The sequence below is a fragment of the Falco biarmicus genome, chromosome 5 (genome assembly GCF_023638135.1).
Source record: "Falco biarmicus isolate bFalBia1 chromosome 5, bFalBia1.pri, whole genome shotgun sequence".
NCBI lineage: Eukaryota > Metazoa > Chordata > Aves > Falconiformes > Falconidae > Falco > Falco biarmicus.
Genome location: NC_079292.1, coordinates 27,529,262 through 27,552,362, shown reverse-complemented (window position 1 = coordinate 27,552,362; position 23,101 = coordinate 27,529,262).

Genomic DNA, 23,101 nt, shown 5'->3' with positions numbered 1-23,101 from the left:
ACAGTCACCATGTGTAATAGCTAAATATAGATATTGCTGTTTTACAGATGAGGAAATAGACAGTGAGAGTTTAAGTGACTTGTTCTATCTAATTCAATCTTGTCTCAGTTAATCTAATCTATGTTTTATAAATAAATCACCCAATAACTGTGATATGTAGTCAATAGACAGTCAAGACAGTCCTGGAGACATTACACAGGAATTCCTAGCTCCCAGGCCTATCTTTGTCCCACTGAACCATTGCCTTAAGAAATAAGACATAGCAGCAAATGACCTTAAGGGTTTCCATGAAGTATTTCTAGGCCATGCATTTTAATACAATTGAAGTTCTGAAAACACAACACCTGTCTTTCTCTGGAGGGGTTGGCGTAGGGCTTGTCACCACAGATGACCTGAGTACATGAGGAAATGGGTGAGAGAACTGTGTGGTAGATGGCATTTCTGTTATTCCTTTGGAGTATTATCTGGGAGAAGACATAAACCCCTTCAAGAACAGGGTGATATGACTTCAACCTTAACTCCTTCCCCTAGGACTTACAGGGATATTGAAATTAATAAAGAAAAAATATTTGTTTGAATGGGTTTACTACTTTGATTTTTATATTTTTGGTTGCTTTATATTTTTTATCAAACTGTTTCTAGTCAGGTAGTACTTACTACTAAAAATCAAAATCTGTTTGTGAGATGGGCCTGTATGGGCAGCACCCTTATTGGGAGACAGAAGTTCAGATCTATAACTCACTTTTGACCTACACGAGTGAAAGGATGAGGTCCACTCTGAATGAATTGCTGCTTGCAGAAGCAGGGAGGATTGAGGTTCAATTCCCCTTCCTAGCTCAGATATAGTGCAGATACGGCCCAGTCTGGAATGAATATTTAACCTTGAGAGTATTTGCTATCTTTGTAAAAAATCTTTGGGTTTTCTAAGTGGTTGGTTAAGGCTGCTGGTTTTCTGGGTTTTTTTGGTTTTTGGTTGTTTTTTTTTTCTTCTGGAAATGGGAAAGAGTTTTGGAATCTTACAAAGACCGTGGAGGAGGAAAAAGTTGTTTTATTCAATTTATTCAGCTGGTAAAACAAATCTGTTAGAGCTACACTGGAACGGAGCACATTGTAGTACAGTTGCGGGGCTGGCTTCTGGGGGCTTCCCAAATTACAGGGTGTGTTTCCAGAGGGAAGTGAAGTTTTCAGTCTGTTACATGAGGAACTTATCTCCATTCTCAAATGAATGATTTCCCTGTTCAGTTTTTTACAGCGGGTACAGTCAGTGCGGCCTTCCGTGATTAGCTCTATCTGGGAAGTACGGGGCAATCACTTCTCCACAGAAACATGTTCTACCTCTTTCAAAGCCTCTGGTTAAATTTTTATCTAAGTCATCAGATTTAGCAATTTGTAACTGATCTAATCTCTCTGCAAAATCCTTGCTCACCGAAACTGTATCCAACAGCTCTTCACTGTAAACCTTGTTGTTCATATAAAAATAGAACCACAAATTATGTCGGTGTCTTTTCTTTATTCTCTCTCTCTCTCTTTTTTTTTCTTTCCTTTTTTAATTCTTATGACCTATCACCCTTTCTTTTAACCTAAATCAAATAGATTTGCAGATTTGCCTAACAATAGCATTTTATGAATCATATCACCAATTGCCACCTATCATACTGCGAAACAGCTAATAATGTATAATTAACGTTATAGGCAAGTAATGAATCACATCATCATTGCTGACTGTCTACCACACTATTAAAAGGAAAGATTTAAGTAATCACAACTACCTTTTTATTTTCTTCCCTCCTTCCCCCAAAGTACTGTAAGTAGAAAAGGAAATTCCAACTCTGTATGTCAGCTGTTATTTCCATCAAACAACATGATACATCAAAATGGTCGCTGTAATCATTTACATAGGAAAAATCTAAGACAGACAGGTCAATAGTGTAAGACTTTGTGTCAGGATGTACATTCAAAAAAGAAATTTGCTGAGAACAAGAATATCTATGAGCAGTAGGAATAAAATATCAGTTAAAAAGACACATACATCTACCCTACAGTTTGGGAAGCTATTATAGTTCACTCCTGTTGTACAGTATATAGTGTTCTCTAGGAAGCTAACTGAGGTAGTCTCCATACCTCCAGGTTAAGGTCTTCATTTTTTCCCCAAGTTAAGCTATGTATTCTAACAGGCTGTTTCACCTCTTCTGTACCAAATTCTTATTTACTTTGGATTTTTTTTTCTTTGTCACTTTTTTCAGTTTTGGCCAATAATTCTGCCCAGGTCTGAGAATCAATTTAGTGATTTTTCAGCCCATGTTTCACTGAAGATAATGATGCTTTTGTGATAATGATGCTCCTCTTCCGGCTCTCCCCATATAGGAGACATGGTTGACTCTTTGTCCCACTAGGTTGAAAGTCACCAGAAGCTCTGCCAAAGTCATTAATGCATTCCTAACAGGTGATTAAGGAGAACCATGCCACTACAGCCTTATATAACACATACAGCAGGTCAAAGAGTGCTTGCCAATCAGTTTCATTGACCTGTTTGCCTATTTTCAATTTGATCATTGGAAGAGCAACTATTAAAGCTAATGAAAAAGCTGCACAACAGCCATTCTCACTGGTCATTAGGGGTAACCCAGGAACTCACTTTGTTAAGACTGTTAACACAGGAGTTGAATAAATATTTACAAATAAAAGAATCAGGACTTTTCTCACTATTTTTATGGTCCCAGGTCTCCTAATAAGGAATCTTCAAAAGATGTATCTTCCCAACATCCCTCAGATTTGACAATATACATAACTTCTGGGTAGGTAGAGAATAAATCCCTTCTCAATAGAAGTCTGTATTAGACAAGGGTATTGAAATGAGGTTTTCTGCTTCACTGGCAAATGTTTTAGATACCAAATTGTCCTTCCCTCTATAAATTGTTTATTGTTAATTCTTTTTTCTAGTATTTTAAACCAAATTACAGTCTCTTTAATGGGCACATTTTCAGCTCTTTCAACAAATGAATTTACTTTTTTAAAAAAAATATCAGAGACATCCAGAAGTTTTCAGATTTTTAATGTTAATATTATAATATTTTTCCCCTTAATTTCTCCCCCATTCTTCATTTTTTCCTTCTGAGCAATTCTCCCCCTCCCTTTATTTTGATTTTGGTAATGAGAAAACCCAGAAACTCTGACGCTGAGTTAATCACTGTAGTCTCCCTTTTTCCTAGTGAAGCACCTACGGAAGGAAGTTCCTCTGATTTAGCTGCTACCTCTTCCAAAGATGCCTATAGCTGTCCTTTGAATACAGAGTATGTCTATGGCAACTGGTTCATACTCAAAAATCTGAGTGTAAAATACATGAAGTTAAATGATAGCAATACCACCCAGGATTGAAAACTTGAAATAAATTTGATATTCCCTTTTCCTTTGATGCTTTTTTCCCTCTCCCTTTGCAAGCCAAAGTACAAATGGGGGAGAAAAATTGAGGGAATAACATGAAAAATCACCAGCATTTAGCTTGTTAAAGAACAGTTGGAAACAAATACTTATGAAGATTTCCATTATTAGCTATGCTTTAAAAAATACTAATAGCAATAACTAACCAAGACAGAGACTGTCACAAAAACACTCAGTATTGTAAGTATCAATGCAATGTACCATGATATAGGTGTATATGACAGATTTCTGCACAGTAACGGCAGTTAAAATGGTGACTCAGGAGGGAGAAGTGAGCTCGTTTCTTCCCTAAATTTAAGATTTGTGCATGTAAGACTCACTTCCCACAAGTTTATACTGACAATGTGGAAGAAGAAAAATATAATAGAAAATGGGAAACAGGATCCTGACTTGATCTTACAGTAGTTAGGCTGCCTAGCTGAAAAGGAGCAGATCTGGATTATGACCTCTGTTCCTAGGCTTGATTATGTATTTAGCATTAGGCAGTCACTGAATAAAACAAACTTGGGAGCTGTGCCAGGGGTTGTCCACATCCATGCAGTTGCAGAATTGGGACCTCAGTCCTTCCCACAGATATGCTTTGCTAGTCCTTCCATGCATAAAAGTAGAATTTTCTCCTATAGTGTCAGTCACTTATTTTTCCCAATAGCATTTGAAGCAACATAAATATGGGTGGCTTTTTACGTTGATCAGTGAAACAATTTCCCCATTGGTGGTATTTCAGATATTTTGTTGATTTTGTTCCCATTTCCTGGGCTCTTTGTCAGATATGTCTTTCCTCTTGAACTACTGGGTAATTTATTGCTTGGAATTACGATCTCCAAAAAGCAAAATAACTCTAGTAACATTTTCCTTTAAGAAGTACCACATACTACTAAATTGCACTTTAATACCTCTTTTTGAATGTAAATAACATTTCTGTTATTGGTCAATGTACAATTGAGTTGCCTGCTGGAATAAAAAAAAATCAGCCTGGTATAAGTGTCAATTTTGAAATAATAATTATAGTTTTATGCAGTAAAGTATTTATTATATTATCAAATTAATACACCTTTTGGCATGTCAGGGTCTGTGGGTAATTATAGTTTAGTATTGTGGTAATAATTTGTATGATTTATGTTACCTATGGAGCAGTACTCAAAGCCAAAAAGCTGTCTGGCATAATTACTGTTAAGAGGTAAGATCAACAGATATCCCTAGCCAAAAGAACACAGCCCTAAGGGTAATAGACTCAAACAAGCAGAAGTCACCTCAGGTATTTGCTTTGCAGCTTGCCTTTTCTCACCTGAGAGACAGCCCACCCACTATTCCAGGCTGCATTAACAAGAATTGGTTGCTTTTATGTCATTGCTTTCCACTGACCTTGAAGTACTCATCTAAAAAGTGAGATATAAGAGAGTGGTACTGCAGACCCTTTGCAAGATCTAATTCTTCTGAAATGTGAGGAAAAGGGTTTGTCAGGAGATGAAGGTGGGTGAATGATTATAGATTCTCTTCTTTCCATTGATCTGGACACAGACTATTACTTTTTTTGCTTTTTTTTTTTTCCGTGGCTATGCTCTTATTTTTTTTTCTAAGTGCTGTGCCAACATAGAACAGAAAACCTTTACATGAAAAATCTATACAAAGCTGATTTTATATAGTTAAAATTTATTACAGTTAAAATGCATTCAGAAGGAACTTAACAGCTTGAGTAGAAATAGGTGGAAAGTGTGTGTGTGTCTCCAAATTTCTGTGTACTTATGCAAATAAATGTGTAGAAATTAAAGAGTACTCTCATCCCCTTTCAGAGCTCAGACCTCCCCTGGCAAATACTTACCACTGTTTTTTTCTGAAATGAGTAGTCTCCAGCAATTTTACATAAATAACAATATCTCAGAAACCATCAGAATCTTGCCAATAAAATCACAATCACCTTGTCCAGCCAGAATTGTAAACGTGCCTTGCTTCTCTCTCCCCTCCATCTTCAGCATCACCGTTCCAAAAGGAAAATACAAGTCTGGTATCATGTTCTGTGAAGGCTACAGACTCAAGCCGCAGCTGAGGAAGGTTATGAACAAAGGCCAAGATCCACAAAGGTATTCAAATACGTAATTCTAATTAATTTATATGTGCCTGATCCTGAAAACATTTATGTATGTACTCAACTTTCACTGGCCTTGTGATCTTCCTGAAGTCAAAGACATTACTCACCTGCTAAAATAGAGGTCTGTATGTTGTGGCTCAGTAAAGAAATATCAAATGGAAAGTGTCCTGCCAGCAAGTCCCTCTTTTTATTAAATTATGGAATGTCACTAACTCTGCCTGAATCTTGTGAGGAAGAAGGTATTTTTTCCTTCCTCTTACCTAGAAAGAAAAGTAGCAAAAAAAAACCCCCAAATACCCTGCTGACCCTGTTTTAACTGTGAAACGGCCTGGGCAAAACCTGAGTAGAGGATAGAAGGGATGGATTCATTTCACCTAAATGTCATGCATCAAAAGGTTAAATGTCTAAATCTGAGCTAGGCTCACTTCAGACAGAAGTGGGCACCTCCAGGGAGCAAATCATCCTGTGTATGTCAGACACCTATGGTGGGATAAGATGTTGGAGGTGTCCATTTCTCTCCACAAGCAGAGCTTGGGGTGATGAGCTCAGACTTAGCTGTTTAGTTTTAAGACATCCAAGTCAGGGCAGATGAATTTTACCTCAAAGGCTTGGAGCATTTTCCTGAAACTCAAACCAACCTTTTGAAATTCACTCCTCATCCTTATAGAATACAGGTGTGCCAATATTCAATTTCTCATGTTTTTAATTCTGTAGGAATAAAGTTATGTATGTCTGTATATATGTGCATATATACACTTAATGGCTACACTGTCAAGCTGACCTTCAGCAAATAATTAAAATGTGTTTTAATCCTGCTGCATAATGTTTTTGTTGGCAGGTACCCCAGAGAAGATACTCTCCTACAAGGAGACAGCTGGTGAATTTCTGCCCACTGTATCATCATTACACAACAAGTGGGAGCTTAAATAGCTTATAGGCCATCCTACAGCTTGATAGGGCTACTTTGTAGTATGGAGCTAATTAATATAAGACCTCCTTCACTTGGGCAACTGTTACACCTTTATCTTTGTTTACCTCCTCTACCTACCTCACATGATGAATGTCATTAGTTATTGTCAATGGTTATGTAATATCCCTGGGCATGATCCTAAATCCAAGGTAGCCATTGAAGCTGGGAGGAGTGGAATTAGTTCTTACACACATATTTACATGGCATCAGATGTCAATACCTTCAGATAAACTTGGGAGATAGAGTTGTAAATGGTCTGATGAGGCAGAAATGCTTTTGCACTTTCAAGGAATCAGAATGGTTCAACAAGTAGGCTCTATTATTTTCATTTCTTTCTTTTCCTTGGTAGTTAAATACCCTTCCCATCTGTCTTCCTTGCCTTGAAGATGCAGAAACTTGAGTGCAGCAATTGCTTGGCTGGGGAATAATGCCAACATAATGAAGCACATGAAAGGGAAGCAGCCAAGTCAGTGAGTCATTTTGCAAGCCCAACGAATGTGGATGACTCATGCAACAGCATGGAGTAACCTGGTTGGTTGGAGTCCTTTTAAAACAAAAAAGAATAGTCAATCTCAGTCAAAGAATCTCATCATGTTTTCCCATGCTAGTGTTTAATGAAGCATGTAATTATGATGTTACCAGTTATGTTGCCCAGGCACAAAGCATGACGAGGTGGTCTCAAATCAGGTCAGTAACCCCTGCTCCCTAATATCTGAGCTCAGGTGCTCTTTCTAATACTCTGTCTCTTTTGGGAAATAGGATAAGTAACTTAACCTCGTTTCCTCAAACAATAATCATAACAATATGTATAATGGGAATAATAGTTGTCTCACCTGCCTGACAGGGAGAAGGTGTTGTGAGAATTAATTACTTTGTGAAGCACTTTGAAGATAAGTGCTACGTTATTAATAAGTAAAACCCATTGCACTTAGATATAACTTGCAAGTGATTGTATTATATTACAGTGCTTAGATAACACAGAGATAGTTGCCTTAGAAATACCAATAGATTATAGAGAATTGAAGAGACAGATAACCACCAGATTTCTTGTGTTTCCATTTTGCATCACAATTTCTACTGGCTTAATGATATTTAGCTCTAAAATATGTCCCAGTAATGGAAATTATTTTTAAATAATAAAAAGATGTCATGGGAAAAACAGTGGGGTATGGTGAATAAATGTGCTCAAGAGTGAAAGTGAGATGACCTCTCCAGGGCCTCTTCCAACCCTGAGATGTGTAATATTTAAAGATAGCTCATTAACCTCAATTCTGATCATCAAGTACAGCTCTCTGCTCACTGAGCTCGTTTACCATGAATTGGAGTATGGATCGGGGGCTGAGCGAGTAATGTTCACTAAAGAGCAATATTGCAAATGTGTGAAAACTGGCAAGAACAGTCACCTCAAATGTAATTAAGCCAATGAATAGAGAAGTTTAGTATCTTCTGGGTCAGTGATATGATCCCATGGTGTGAACTGTTGAGCTGGCAACAGGAGCTGCAGTGTGGTTTAAATCTGGAAGCCTGACAAAATCTGCTTGGAGGAAAATTAGTAAATATGTGAAAAGTGACTTAACACAGAATTGCTCATACTTACCTTTGATTGTCAGAGGGTTCATTGGCCCGTAAAGAATAAAAGGTGGTGGAAAGCCAAAATCTCAAAGGAGAAAGGTAAAGCAGCTGTTGGTGGGGAAGGCTTCTGATTCCACCCAGGTGGCCTAATCCCCTGCTTGTGAACAAAGAGGTCCTTGAGCAATGTCATGGAATTTTTGTCTCCGTGTGGCGCTGTATTATCATGTTGTCACTGGGAAGTGTCCATGCTAATGTGTAGAGTACATCAATGTTTATGCTATGCAGCTTTCCCACCAGACCAACATTTCAAGGTGAAGAACTACCTGAAGAACTTGATGCAGCTGATAAAATTGACTTCCAGTTTCAGGTATGATGCAGGGCTTCTGAATCCCTCACAAACTCTCCTAATTTCTCAAACAACATATGGTACATGTATCCATTCATATATATATGATGAATAGTGTGAAACTACAAGACCTAAAAAATTAGCATGATGCTCAAAACTATGGCCAGTCAGAACTGCACAGAGACAAGGACATCTTCCTGATCCTCTTGTTCCTAAAGATCAGGAGAGAAATGGAGCTGTTACTTGGCTGAGCAACACTGGACCCATGACACCCACCTCAGCAGTCCTGGCAGCACCCAGAAGAGGGCGGCGGTATATGCCAACAATGGCCACTTTATTTTCTTTGAAACCAGGGAGACTGGAGGTCATAAAAATCAACTGAAAGCCATTTCTATTCCATTATCTGCTGAATATGGGGGTGTAGCTGCCATAAATGTTAATGAGTGATCACGTGCATAGAAAGAAGCACATCCTTTTTTGTGAAGAGAAGATGAAAGCCTTTTATAAACATGACCTGCTGGTGAAAAAGGCATATGTTCAGATGAAACCTATGGGTTTATACTGATGGGTTAGATTTTTTTTTTCTTTAATACAATACATTTTGTTAAGAAGAAGGATTAAAGTATTTGCCAAAATGATTTGTGTTGACAAAATGGCTTAGTACATTTGGCAGATTTATTTTATGAAGCGGAATAAATTAAGGTGTCTCGTAAAAGATGTGGGTTATATCCAGTGAAACAATTTCAAGTATTTCAGAAACTCTATTTTTATTCACTTTGCAAACGTGCTTAGTTGAACTGCCAGTCACTGTTACATTTCCATTTCCAAGCAATTAATTAAAATCCCAAATCAGGTTTTTTCTTGATCATGCCAGCAGGAGTTGGTTGCCATGGTAATAGGACGATCAGTAGCATTTGGGAGGGAAGAGAGGGAGAAAAAACGTTCTGCGTTTGGGCTTTTATTATTGAATCATAAGTGCAGGTCTAGAGGAGTGTGTTGGCTGATCTGTGCAAGCCTGTGGCCCCTATGGTGACAACTGGAAGTGAGCGAGGGTTCTTGGTATTACTTTATTGTCAAGGATATAATTTGGTCCAATATAGAAATCATTAGTGAAGACTTTTCAGTCCTACAGTCTATATGTTGAATCCATGAACGCAGCTGATCACAGCAAGTTTCAGTGGTGCTAAGGAGGATTTTTCTATCTGTAATTGCTCACATTTGCAGAGGGCTATCAAATATAATGGTTTTTCTCCCCAACAGGTTTGCTAACCTTTAGATTTGAAGCTCATTTTCAGACAATACTCTAGATCCGTGGTGGTTTCTGAGAGCTATTGCATATATGGGTTTAAGAAAGCATTAATGGTGTAGTTGGACTGGCAAGGTTTTATAGATTGGTGTCAGGGAGAGGTGATTAGGAGAAGGACAACATCTGGCAAACCAGGAAGAAGGAGAGAGGGAACAAGTCCTTCTCCAAACAAGCATGGAAAATGGAGACCTTCCTGAAAGAGGCAACAGGTCCAGGAGAGAGCAGAGCTTATCTGGGAAAGCTTACCTCAAGGACTGTCCCTGGTCCCCTCCAGTGTGAGCCATTTTAACCCACTTCAGAACAATTTTGTTGCTCTTACACCATAAAATAGTTGTGTCTGAGTTGAACAGCACGACCACAGTGATCACAAGAGTTAGGGGAAAATGGCATCTACCTTGTGCATCACCTGAGAAGAGGCACCAACCAGAAACAAACAGGCCAAACCCCATGCTGGCCTAACTGTTAGCACAGCCACACTGCAAAGTGGACCTAGAGATGCCACCAGCTTAAATAAAACCCCAACATTTCAGTTTTCCACTCCTAACCCGATCAGTTCTAAATGTGGTCAGCTTTACTACATGGCCATACAATGTCCCAGAGGTGGGAGCATGAAGCAAGTAAGATTAGAAAAAGTGGTGGCAGATGAAAGAAGTTGAGTACTAACACAAAAATATTGTCAGTCCAGAGCCTTGGCTGAAAGGTGGTAGTCAGCAGGACACTGAGTCATGGAGCTGATGCTCTCTCTGCCCTCTCCTGCTCCTTCCACTATGTTCCTCAATGGAGTTCAGTTTAAGCATGCTCTGGACTGATTTATGCATGAGTGTGTGGTGCCTTAGGGTCCTTTGCAGCCTCAAGGACATAGATGTGGAAAAAAACATTTCAGCAGACCTTGATATTGCCATTGTTCACCTGCTGATGGTGTGGCCAAGCAGGATAGCAGCAGAGAGATTCCCTGGATTGTTAGGCTGTAGTAATGCAGAGGAGCACAGTGCTACACATATGGTGCTTGTTAAGCCCCCCCATGAAATCAGGAGATTGGTAACAGAATTACAACATGCTTAGGGTTACAGGTCACACGCCAAATTTTATCCTTATGTATTAGCTGGAAATTAATCTGAAAATAATTAGGAAAGAATCCAGATATTAAAAAGGAAAGATTCTGACAACATTAGGATTTCAGGTCTTGAAATTCACATGTGAGAGAGAGTTTGAAAACACTGATGGCCTGGCACTTTTTCTGGAGAGGAGAGTGACTTTATAAAAGCTCTTTGACAAAGTCTTCACTCAGCTGTCACAACAGAAAAGCCTCACCTGGCCCTGAGATTTGTTACTTGCCTTACGCTTGCACTGTCTTGGTAGGGGATCAGCGTGGCTGGGATCTGAACAAGTTCAGGTGGAGTTAAAGAGGCCAACAAGGGATTTATTGATTTGGATATATCAATTTGCACTAGTCCAAACAAGTTGGGTTCAGGGTCCCACAAACTGCAAGGGCTGCAGGGCAGAAGTTGAGCTTTTGATCTTCTATATATTAGGATGTAGAATAATGTAATGATTTAGGGCTTTCTCTAGTGTCTCAAAATGGGTGGGAAGGGGTTTGAGAATAATTGCTTTATTTGTCTTTTCCACTCCAAAGAACTTTAGAAAACTTTCATTATATAATTATTCTTATCGTTATATGGTGACCTCATTTCTGTTCTTTTCCCTGGCATTTATCTAACTCTTTGTTGACCTCAGACACTCATCTCACAGTTATGCTCCTATGTATAGGCATCTAAAATTTAGGACATGTGGCATGTAGATTAAGATACAAATCAGATAAAACGACTCATGACTTTACATCCTTGATGCAACCTTGCTAGAGCATTTTGGAAACAGTCTGCATTCAGGTTGCCTGAAGTAAGTGTGTAGTGCCATCTGAAGGACCCCGATACATCTGAAATATTCAAATGAGGGTGGCAGATGGGATACAGGACCTGCAAGAGATGCCCCTTTGGAGAGACAACTGCAGGCCAGGTAGATATTGGCAACCAAGTGCACTTCAGATGGCATGTGACACTGAGACATGTGAGTAAAGCCTTCCATTGCTAGGTTAGACCAGATGCACAGGTTTTAGATTGCTGAAATTTGATAAGCTAAGCTTCAGCTTCACTATCTTCCAAAGTAGAGGTATGTAATCTGGGGTCCTTTTTAAGAAATCAGAATTTACTGACAATCTGAGGTTAGCAGACAATAATAATTGTTAATTGAATAAAGGAATTTCACACCAGTGATATCTATACCTATGTACATGTTCTCAGTTTTTCATATTTTTTTCAGTTTTTCACAAAATCCTTCTTTTACTATAAAGAAGGAAATAAACTGTTGTGTGTAATATGTATATGCTCTTAAAATATTTGATATGTTCATGTATTACTGTGTAAAGGTATATGTATTTAGGTATATGCACACCTCTACATTATATATATACTATGGTTATAGTGTTGTTATATGTAAACCAGCATGCTAAAGTGAAAATACGTTTTTTAAATATCTTAAATATTATTAGGATAAAGCATCTTGAAGGCATACATTCAGAAAAGAAAGTATTGCAAAATTAGAAATCAAAATTTGTTGTTTTATGAAAAAGCACAATTATGGAGCCATTAGCTCAAGAATCAGGCTCCATTAACTCAGCCATGTATCTTTATTACACACTAGACACACTCTAAAGTCTGTAGACATGCTTCTCTGAAAGTGACTGTCTTGTTTTTATTACTAATAGGCGTGAAGCCAGCGTTCACTCAGATCATGTGGAGGCCATCCGTCCTGTCAGACAGAACACGAACTGTGATAAAATGATTGCATCCTTTCTTGAAACATCAGTTCCACCAAGCGCTGTGAGGACTCCAAGCCAGTGCAGAAATTCTACACAGAATTGTTTGGAATAGACAATTTTCTCAATATCTGCTAAAGAGCAAAATTTTAGAGTGGAAGAAAACATAGAAAAATAATATCCTGTCCTAAAATAATAAAAACAAACCTCTACTGCTATCCATGTTTGAGATTCTAAAGAATTTGAACAGCGTATGGTATTTCAAGAGCATGTTATTTTATGACTGAGATAATTTGACATAAAAATAGTCTTAATGAAAGATGAAATATTTTTAGAGGGCTTGTTTTAAAATTCACAAAGTCCAAAAGTTTCTTTTGCATCTAAGGAATAAGTGCTGTGATTTTTGTGGAAGGTGTATTGTATTTTTTAATACATAAGCAAAAATTTAACTCATTCTAAATGTCAAACATAACTCCTCCCAAACCAGGAGCCCCAGCTACTTTTTCCACATTTGAAAGCTTCCAGTTGCTCCCTACTATCCCATCACGTGCAGATTACATAAAGTTTTACCTCTAAGGCCAGAATAAAATTCCTCTATTTAATATTCTAGTGGTTTGAATCACTTGCTGTTACTCATACACTCTCACCAGGAGCAGCTGAAGTTTCTCTAACATTTTGTTGGTTAATTACTTCATGACTTTGATAAAAGAATACATTACAAAGTGTACCTTTTAAAAATGTCCTTAATGCACCTGGCACAGATTTACCAGGGAACTCAGGGTAGCTGTTGGGCCCATCATAACTATCAAACTGAGAGGCACTGTTTTGAATCCAGCAGGAGAGATGTGCAGGTTCCTGTGAGGCTGGAGCCACATCTATCCAGGCACACACATATGTTCCTAGAAATTTGATTAAAAAATGTGATCCTTATAAACTCTACCTTCATAAGACCTTGTGAACAAACACTGTGACATTAGAAGTCAGGATAAAATATTTGTATTGACCTTTCAGTTTTATTTGCTCAGGAAATGAACTTCAATGGGGTATGCATGTATCTGTCTGTCCCCTCCAACAGACCTTGAAACCATTAACCAGTTTCAGTCAAGCTTCACAGAGAGAAAAAAGACTCAAAATATTTAGCCACTGTGATTTGTAAATGCAAATATTTCAAGGTGTATGTATTAATGAATATATTACAAGAGAAAGAATGTGCTTGTATTGTTGCTATAGCAAAAACCTATCTACAAGCTTAGACATAAGAAATTTTGATCCAGTTCTGTATATAAAATTATCTAGTGTCACTTGAGATGCTCTAGAATGTTTAAGATATCAGTGTGGGGATGGCAGATACAATATGGGTCCATTGGTGGACTAATACCTTTCTAGAGCAAGAATAGTGGGCCTGGTGGTATAACTCGAGGCCTCTCGCATAGCAATGTGCATCAACGTGTGGGAACTGAATTGAGTCCAGGTGTCTTTTTGGTGCTGAAGTTATGGTACATTAATCCCAACTCTAAATACAGAGGCTCTAAAGTGCAGCTGAGTTCTGCCGTACCTAGGTTTCCGGAATCAATTGAGATATTAACATTATAATGTACCTAGGTTTCCGGAATCAATTGAGATATTAACATTATAATGTAGTTTGGATTCAAAGGTCCCAAGTTAGATAGAAATTACTAGCATGTCTTCAATTCTTACATAATACAGTATAACTGAAAGTTGTACAACATGAAAGCTTCCTCAATATAGCATAAAGTCTGTTGATCAAAAAATTGTGCCTCAAAGATTTTTCCATATTTGGTTTTTTTAAATAAGTATGACCATTCAGTGAGAAAAGAAAGAGCATATTGTCTGGGTTTAAGTGATAAATTGTTTAAATTATAATACAGTTAATGACCATGAAAAGTTTTCAGTGCAGATTTGAAGGTGAGGTCCTAGATTAGTCACTCATCAACAAGGAATCTGATCTTGTTTTGTCACTTAGCCTCCTGAAAAAAGTTGCTTCACATCTCTGTATCTGTTTATCCTCCTGTCTTTTATCTATTTTTTTCATACTTGGATTAAACTTTCTAGAGTAAGAAATAGAATAATAAGAACATTGCCCAGGTATCTTATGGGATGAGCTGATGACAATTTTTGAACAATGAATTTTGAGAGAGCAGCTTGGGGGCATTGTCTTTGCCAGATGCTACTGGTGATGAAGGAACTCATAGAGAACGGAGCACTTAACAGCAAGTTAGCAGAGTTCACAATACTTCAGAAGGAAAGAAGGGTGGGTGTGGGTGTGCAAATAAATAGGCCCAGTAATATAAAAGAAGTGGGAGACAAAGTCTAATGGAAAATGAAGGGTTAGGAGAAAGGTTGGTAGCTCCTCAAAGAAATAGCATTAAAGAACAAACCTACTCTAATAAACAGGAATGAAAGAATAGACTATATAAGGATAAAATTAGATAAGTAACAGACTGAGGTACCGCTAGCAGGGATATAAAGAATAAGTAGAAGGCAGTCATCTATAAGATCACTAACAACAAGGACCAGATCAAAGAAAGTTTATTTGCTATTCAGTAGAGAATGAAAACAATAGACAGTTGATGCTGAGAACACCAGAGTACTATTCATGTCTAAACTAAAACGATGAATGATAATGAAGCAGCTAATGTAATTAACACCACTAACAAAGAGTGTAAAACAACTGAGGATAAGTGAGGAAAAACAGGTTAGACAGTGCATGGATCTTTTAAAATTGCCTGGACCCAGTAAAGTTCACATTGTTAGGCTACTTCTGGAATTGGTTGGAGCAAGTTCCAGAGTGGAGGAGTTACCTTTTAGAAGATCAACAAGAACAGAACTATCAGTTATGTTTAAAAAGGAGCAAGAAGAGAAATCTAACTTCTGAAAACAATTTGAAAGAACTACTCTTTTTACGGTTTACCTTGAACACCAAGTTCTGAAAAGAGTATGATATGCATTTTCAAAATAGAAAAAGAAGCAATAAAGAAGGGAATAGCTTGATCTTCATGTCTACAGACGTGTGATCAGAGGTAATGGGCTTAAAATTTTGCAAAGATGACTTAGACTAAATACTGGGGAGGAGCAACTTCCTACATGTAAGGGTAACTAAGTACTACAGAATGACAGTGGCAATCCTTATCAGTGGGAGTTTTAAAAAGTTTTTTAAAAGGCCTGGATCAATATCAATCAAGAATTATGTAGAGGGGATCCATTCTTGGGCAGGGTGTGAGACTTGGTGACCTTATAGCTGGGTTTAGCATTGTCCAGGACAAAATAATTTTCTCTTCTTTATGCTTGTGATCTTATCCTGTATATTACTTGGGACCTCTAGCCTCTACTGAAGCAAAAATGATAGAATTAGTTTTCTTCTTCTCTTTTCTGTCCCATTCCTAGATATCACTAGTCCTGTAATGACGCCAGTCATAAGAAATGTGTTAAAATGGTAAGATCTAGATTATTTTAATCTGAATTCTACTTAACTGAAGAGGTCTGACTAATTTGGTGGAAAATCCTTCTTTGTTGTCAATTTACTGTTCTGCTCTAAAAAAGGATCAAGGAAGGAAAACCTAATAAGCAAAATGTCTTCATTATTTTTCACGTGCCTAAATAACTCCTGCAAGATCAGCAAGAATACTTAAAAATGCAAAATCTACGTTGTCTTTAATTGTAGATCCAGGTCTTTCCTGTCACTGCTCATGATCAAAATATGAACAGTGAAATAAGGGATACAATACACTTGTCTACCTGAAGAGTCTACTTCAATGAAAACATTCAATTCTGTGGGAACTTGCAAGGTCAGACCACTGAGGAGTTTTAGAAAGAAAGAACAGGGTCTTTTTTTCCTATAGTTGACATGAATCTCTTTTAAGGCTTTTTGAAGGTTTGCTTAGGACAGCCTATCCCAAAATACCTCAAAGTATAAGACACTGACACCGCTCATAGGCAGGCAGACATTTGTGCTTTAACTATAAACTGGACATATGTATGAATTTTTCTACAATGATGCAATCCCACTGTCAAACCCAAAGACAAAACCTATAATATAGGTACTGGTTGCTTTTACCAGGGTCCTCTAATACTATTTTAATGCCATATGAATAAAAACAGTGGATTAGGCAACATGGATTAAAAGGCACATCCCTTATGAATCTTGCACTATTACTCCTAATGGAAGAGAGGCAGTGAAAAGCTGAAGATTTTGTTTGCTGTTGATACAATCTTAAATGTGTATATATATTTAAACACAGAACAGTCCTGAGTACCAGCATTTTTTCTTCTCTACTGTTCATCCAAATAATACAGCCAGTCAGGCTGAAATCATCCTTGGAGAAGCTTCTGCTGTTCTGCTATTGCTTCTGCTCAACAACAGCTATTTTCCAGCAAGAACTGCAAAACTGCAAAGACTTTTAGCACACTGTTATGCCAGGACTGGTCTGAGGAAAAAGAGAAACGATGGCGCTGAATATTTCTAGAATTCCAAATGACCAAAAATTGATTGCAGGCAGTATCATAGGCAGACCTGACTGAACAGATGCCAGAAGAGATTTGCTCACTAAGATGGAGATAGACAGTAATTTTTCAGTGGAGAAATTACAGCTGTACTTTGACCACACTACCCAAGTCATTGCAAGATGGCCAATTCTTACAGTGGGCAGAAGATAAAAGAATGGCTTACTCAGCTATAGCAAGCCAAGATTGATGGAAATAAAGTTTTAGATTACAACCTTAAAATGAAGTTGATCTAAAAAAGGATGTGCCTCAAAAGACTGGAATGTCTTATGTTCTCAATAATAAAAAGCTATTAACAAAGCATTTTTAAGAGTATTTTATCTGGTATATCATGGAATAAAGATCTAGATATAGGCAGTAATTAAAGATCAACTTTGATTTTGATAATCCTTTTTAATTGCTTTTTTAATTGTGGTGAAATTTTAAAACATTTCTGTGAAGTGCTCTGTGGAAAAAACGCTGATGTAGAGAGATTAACTAATCGAGATCGCTCTATTCTGTTTGAATAACTAGAAAGGAACTTTGAGTGGGTAAGTGTAAAATATATCTAATGTATGGCTCCATGTAATCTCATCTCACCTTCTGGGAACAATGTATAACAAATTAAGCTTGGATCATGAAATGTCATACAAATCTGGCAGTGTGATTTCATTTGGAGGGAAGAACTACTATTCTCTTGGTTCTTAACAGCCATAGAAAATTTCAATTACGTGAGCATCTTGACAAATTCTACCTCCAGGGTATGGAGGATTTTTTAAAAGTTTTTTTTTTAACCAACTACAGTGTCCCAAAGAACATCGCCTGGTTTAACCATCTTGAGTCATTACCTATTTGCAGCTTGCCTAGCCTCTTACATAAGGAAATAGCCTTGACAGATGTGATTATTAAGTAAAATACTAATACATTAATATTTTATGTGGCATAGTAAATGTCCTCAAAATAAGCAGTAAAATAAGAGAATTGTAAAAAGAGTAAACAATCTTGTCTTCAAAATTTGATGAACCATTAAAAGACTGGATATACACCTTGAAGTTGAATATAATTAGACTAATAAGAAAGGAATAAATAAGTTGACACAGAGAAAGATTCCTAAGGGAATGCAGAGTGAAACAAATTGAAAATTTATACAAAAGGGATTGGAGTGAGGATGAAGCAGAGGAAGCAGAAGATTAAAAATTGTAACAGAGGAGTACGCACATGATACATACCAGATCTATGTACCGAGATGGCTCTTTGAATCTGATTCTTCTATTGCTTTTACATCAAATTGGTTTCATTAAAAGGTCTAGTAATTGTGTTAGATAGTAGTATATTCTTGATTTAAGTAACTAATCCCTGGCAGCAGTGAGAGAGACATAACCTAAGTCAGAGAAAAATATGCTAAATTCACATGACTTTGGTTATCCCTGGACACATTAAAAGCTCTGTTGGGAGCTTGGACAAATTCCAAGATCATGAAAATCAGTTTAAGATTAAAAGTATGCCTCCCATATTGCGTCTACATGAATTCCTTACTACGCAAACTTGGACTCTCCAAAGGAGAAAGACTAGAAATAATGTGCAACTTGTATTCAGACTTATGAAAGTCCTTCATTCCCATATCCTCCTTGTAGGTACAATATGTATGATACAACAATATACAGATACTTCTATAATTTCTCTCCTTTCAAATACATGCATCAAAATCATCTTAGAGTTATCTGATAGAAGTACAGACAGACAGAGAAAGGGTTCTGTTCATATAGACTTACTTAAAGAAATAAGGTGGACTCTTCCTAAAAAAGTTGTACACTGTGTCGCTGATATGCTGAGTCCTTGTAAGTATGCACTGATCCTCGACTTTCTAGTGCTTAAAGCCTGTATCAAGAAAGCAAGAAATGGTCTGAGTGAAGTTCTATGACATCTACTACTCCACTAAACCATTCAGAAAGACAAAAAGACTTGTTAGATAAAAAAATATATTGATAATCATCATTGAGAGCTGTAATCAGCCATTAAAGCCTTTTAACTTTTTATCAACAGCAGACCAGAGAAAGTCCTGCTTATGTGATGTTTGAAAGCGGGTGGTGATGTTTCAGGAGTCAGATGTCAAGATTTTTATTTAAAAGATGATATGAGGACCTGGCATCACAGCTTGAAAACAAGGCAAATTTCTACAGCAGCATAAAAAAGGTTAATAGTGCAAAAATATAAAAGTTAATAATGCATAATAACCACGTGTACATTCCAAAGAGAATGATATGGAGAAATCATATGTAAAGAAAAACAAAGAGAAAGCTCTTAAGGTGATAGACAAAGATGGACTGCAGCAGAGAATCAAGTCTGGAGGAAGAACCCCAAAGAGGAAAATCCTGTAAAACTGCTGCTCAAAATAGGTTGTTTTTTGGACAAAGTTACATTAGCACCACTGCTGTTGTATCTACTGTCTCAGGGAGGGAGGAAGGTGTTGTGAATGGCCATGTAGTTAGCAGCCAGAATCACTTTGCCAAGTCCTCTATCCCTCATGCAGCAGATGATGCATTTCAGACCCTTCATGCCTGTATGGATCTTTTCAAAAAGTCACAGAAGAGCTGAGTGGTTCCCTCTATATCTGTACTGGTCTCCCATGTTGTAGATGAGTGTTTTCAGGTTTCACTGTCTTTTTCAAAAAAGGATTGACATGAGTTAGGCTATGTGAATCTCAGTTTCCCAGCTTACATGCAATAAAGTGGAAATCACAACTCTGCTGACATTCTGTTTAGTGACCAGAACATACTCAGATACTGCAGTGTTTGGGGTACACACTGGTCCTTCACGTTTGACTATGCAGAGCTACCTGAACTAGCTATAACTTAAGTTAAAACCTGTGAAAATATGTCCAAATCATTCTCAAGCCTATTTAATGAATAGTTAACTCTAGTATCATTATATGTGTGTCCTGTAAACAGATCATAGAAGCCACTGACATTGTGCATCCCTACTTATCTTCCTTGACTCCAAAAGACTATATCTGATGAGTACCTGGGACTAAACTTAATGGTTAGGCAGGATGATCTCCCATATATATATTGTATGTAGATTTTTAATAAAAACAAGTGCAGCATTCTGCAAGCAAGTAAATTTCAACCAAACTTCAAATATCGTCATTATTTAAAATATCAACGCACACTTTTAATTTTCATTGGTAAAATCAGGAAGCTTCCATTATTAATTAAGCAGCTAATTTTCCCTTGCCATATGAAAGAGGGAGAAGCAGCTAATTGCATTTGAGATTCCCTTCAGCATAATTAGATCTAGGCAAATAGATAATCCCCTTGACACCAATGACATGCATCAGACTATTTTAAAGCAATCATTTCATTTGGGAATATCACACCTGTAGTAATTAGGCAAATGCATCTCATTCTCCGAAGGAATTATTTCTGTAACGCGTGGAATTACATTGAAAAATGGACAAAATGAAAGACCATTTGTAAAAATAATAGTATAGTTGTTATAATTTGTGAGAATATGTTCTATTTTAATTTTCAAATATGAGCTTAAAGTACAATGACAAAAATTATGACTAGACTATGTTATTCAGGAAGATAAATTTTAGGTCAATAGATACAACTGCATTTGATAAGAGTAACTCCATTTTAAGCAGTTCTTTGAACTGAAAATTGAATCATAGACTAAAGTGAAGTTCACCAGAAATTAATTCTTAAAATAAATGTTTTTCTGACAACATAAACAGTTGAATGTCACCATTCCTGAACAGAAGATTTTTTTCCTGTTTCTAAATGGCTTTACATTTTTAATTTCTTGTCATTATGTATACTGTATGTAGCATAACCTAAAGTATAAAAATAAAATTTTTATCAGCTTAATACATTTTTCCAGAGGTTTTTCTTGCCAGTTCAGAAAAAGCCATTCTTCCCTACTTAAAACTTCTTCAGTCTTCACCATTTCAAGTTTAAATACCTTTGTGTGTGTGTATATGTGTGTGTGCATACGCATGCTGGAGGGATATAAAGAGAAATATGGAGAAACAATTCTGATGATAAAAAAGGATGTCCTTATATGCATAAGATATTAACTGTGACATTAGTTCTGCTAGGTCAAATTAGTTTATTCTTCCTTGTGGCTATGCTGATTTTGATATATCAGCTAGTTTAGCACAGGTAGGATTGCACTGTACCCTGAAAGACATAGAACCCTAAAGCTTCACAGATAGACCGTTGGCATTGTCTCTTCAGGAACCTGAGATTGTGCTTGTCATCAAGCCTTCTAATTACTTCATGTTTAAAGGTACTTTGTAGCAAGACAAAAGGGACCTAAATCTGTTTTCAATGAGGTTAAAAATGTTTTACGAGACTTGGAAGAAATGGTGGGGCAGACTTTTTAAGATGTATACACTGATGTTGAACTATCAATTAGATTGTTGTAATTTCCACCAGCCAAGAATCCATAATTCTAACATTATGATAATGTTATGCCAAATATATTAAAAAATACACACCACTCAGAGGAAACAAGAAAGCTTTGGAAAGCTTTGGTTTGTTTTGTCTTGTAAGGCACTTTAAACAATTTATGTACATGATCGCTCCAAAATGCAATGTTAATAAAGAAAAAGGAGAACAAGGCAAAGAACAGGCTTTTGAACCAGCAGTGTGCCCAGGTGGCCAAGGATACCAAGAGCATCCTGGCTTGTGTCAGAAACAGTGTGGCCAGCAGCACCAGGGCAGTGATCATCCCCCTGTGCTCAGCACTGGTGGGGCTTCACCTCGAATCCCATGTTCAGTGTTGGGCCCCTCACTGCAGGACAGACACTGAGGGGCTGGAGCATGTCCAGAGCCAGGCAGGGGCTGGGGCACAAGGCTGGTGGGGGGCAGGTTTATACAGGATATTAGGGAAACTTCCTTCACTGGAAGAGTGGTCAGGCATTGGAACAGGCTGCCTAGGGATGTGGTGGAATCACCATCCCTGGGGGTGTTTAAAGAACGCATAGATATGGTGCTTAGGGACCTGGTTTAGTGGTGGGCTTGGCAGTGCAGGGTTAACAGTTGAACTTAATGATCATGATCTTAAAGGTCTTTTCCAACCTAAATTATTCTATGATTCTAACATTCTCTGATTTTGACAACACCATTCTTTCACAGAACTTTCATAAGGTTTTTAAAGTAAAAAAAAAAAAAAAAAAAAAAAAAAAAAGGAAAAGAAAAGAAAAAAGTTTACTTTCATGGGCTTCAAATGAACACTCATTAATGTCACTTGATAGTCTTGCACTGATCTCAATGGAATTTGAAGTAAGCTTCTGGAAATAAATATCTTCAAGCAGTACAAATAAGAAGAGCTTTCAATTTAATGAGAAAAACTAAAATCTCCAGAAAAAGCATTTTCAGCTTGGATTAATCCAAAACAATTTCTTTTCTTTTTTTTTGTGTGAAACAATTCTCTAATTTTAGTGGACAAGTATTTGTCCAATGCATTATGAAATGTTTGGCTTGTTTATTATTTATCCTCACTTTAAGATTCTTTCCTGATGCAAGTTAATCTCTTTGGAAAATGGCATTTTGAAATACAATAGTAAGATGATTTATTTTGACTTCTTGTTCTCTTTCCACTTCTCACTGTTATCTTGGCTGAATTTACTTCTAAATTTGCATCAAACACTGTCAATAGTTTTGACTTCTGCAGAAGTTTGTTACTGAGTGAAGTTAATATTTGCCATATAGTTTTTCCAAGGTTTGCATAGACATGACGCTTGGGAGTTTAGTAAAATGCTTGTGTTCAATACTTTTCTTTCAGGTCATCTGAGTATTTAGGCTAACCTGCTGTCTCACACACACTGCAAACTTTCAGTTCCTTCTGCTTTAAGTTCAGTTATACAGGCTATCTTTCTGCCTTCACTTACAAAAAGGAATCTTAACTTCTTTCTGTGGATTCTTACAGCTAAATCTTGATTTTCTTCTTGTAAGCTTCTACAGTTTGGGTACAAAATGAAACACCATGGGATTTTAGCAAAATGATCATGACAGTCGCAGAGCAGCTGATGAGAAACACTGCTTCTGTCTAATGAAATTGTGTTA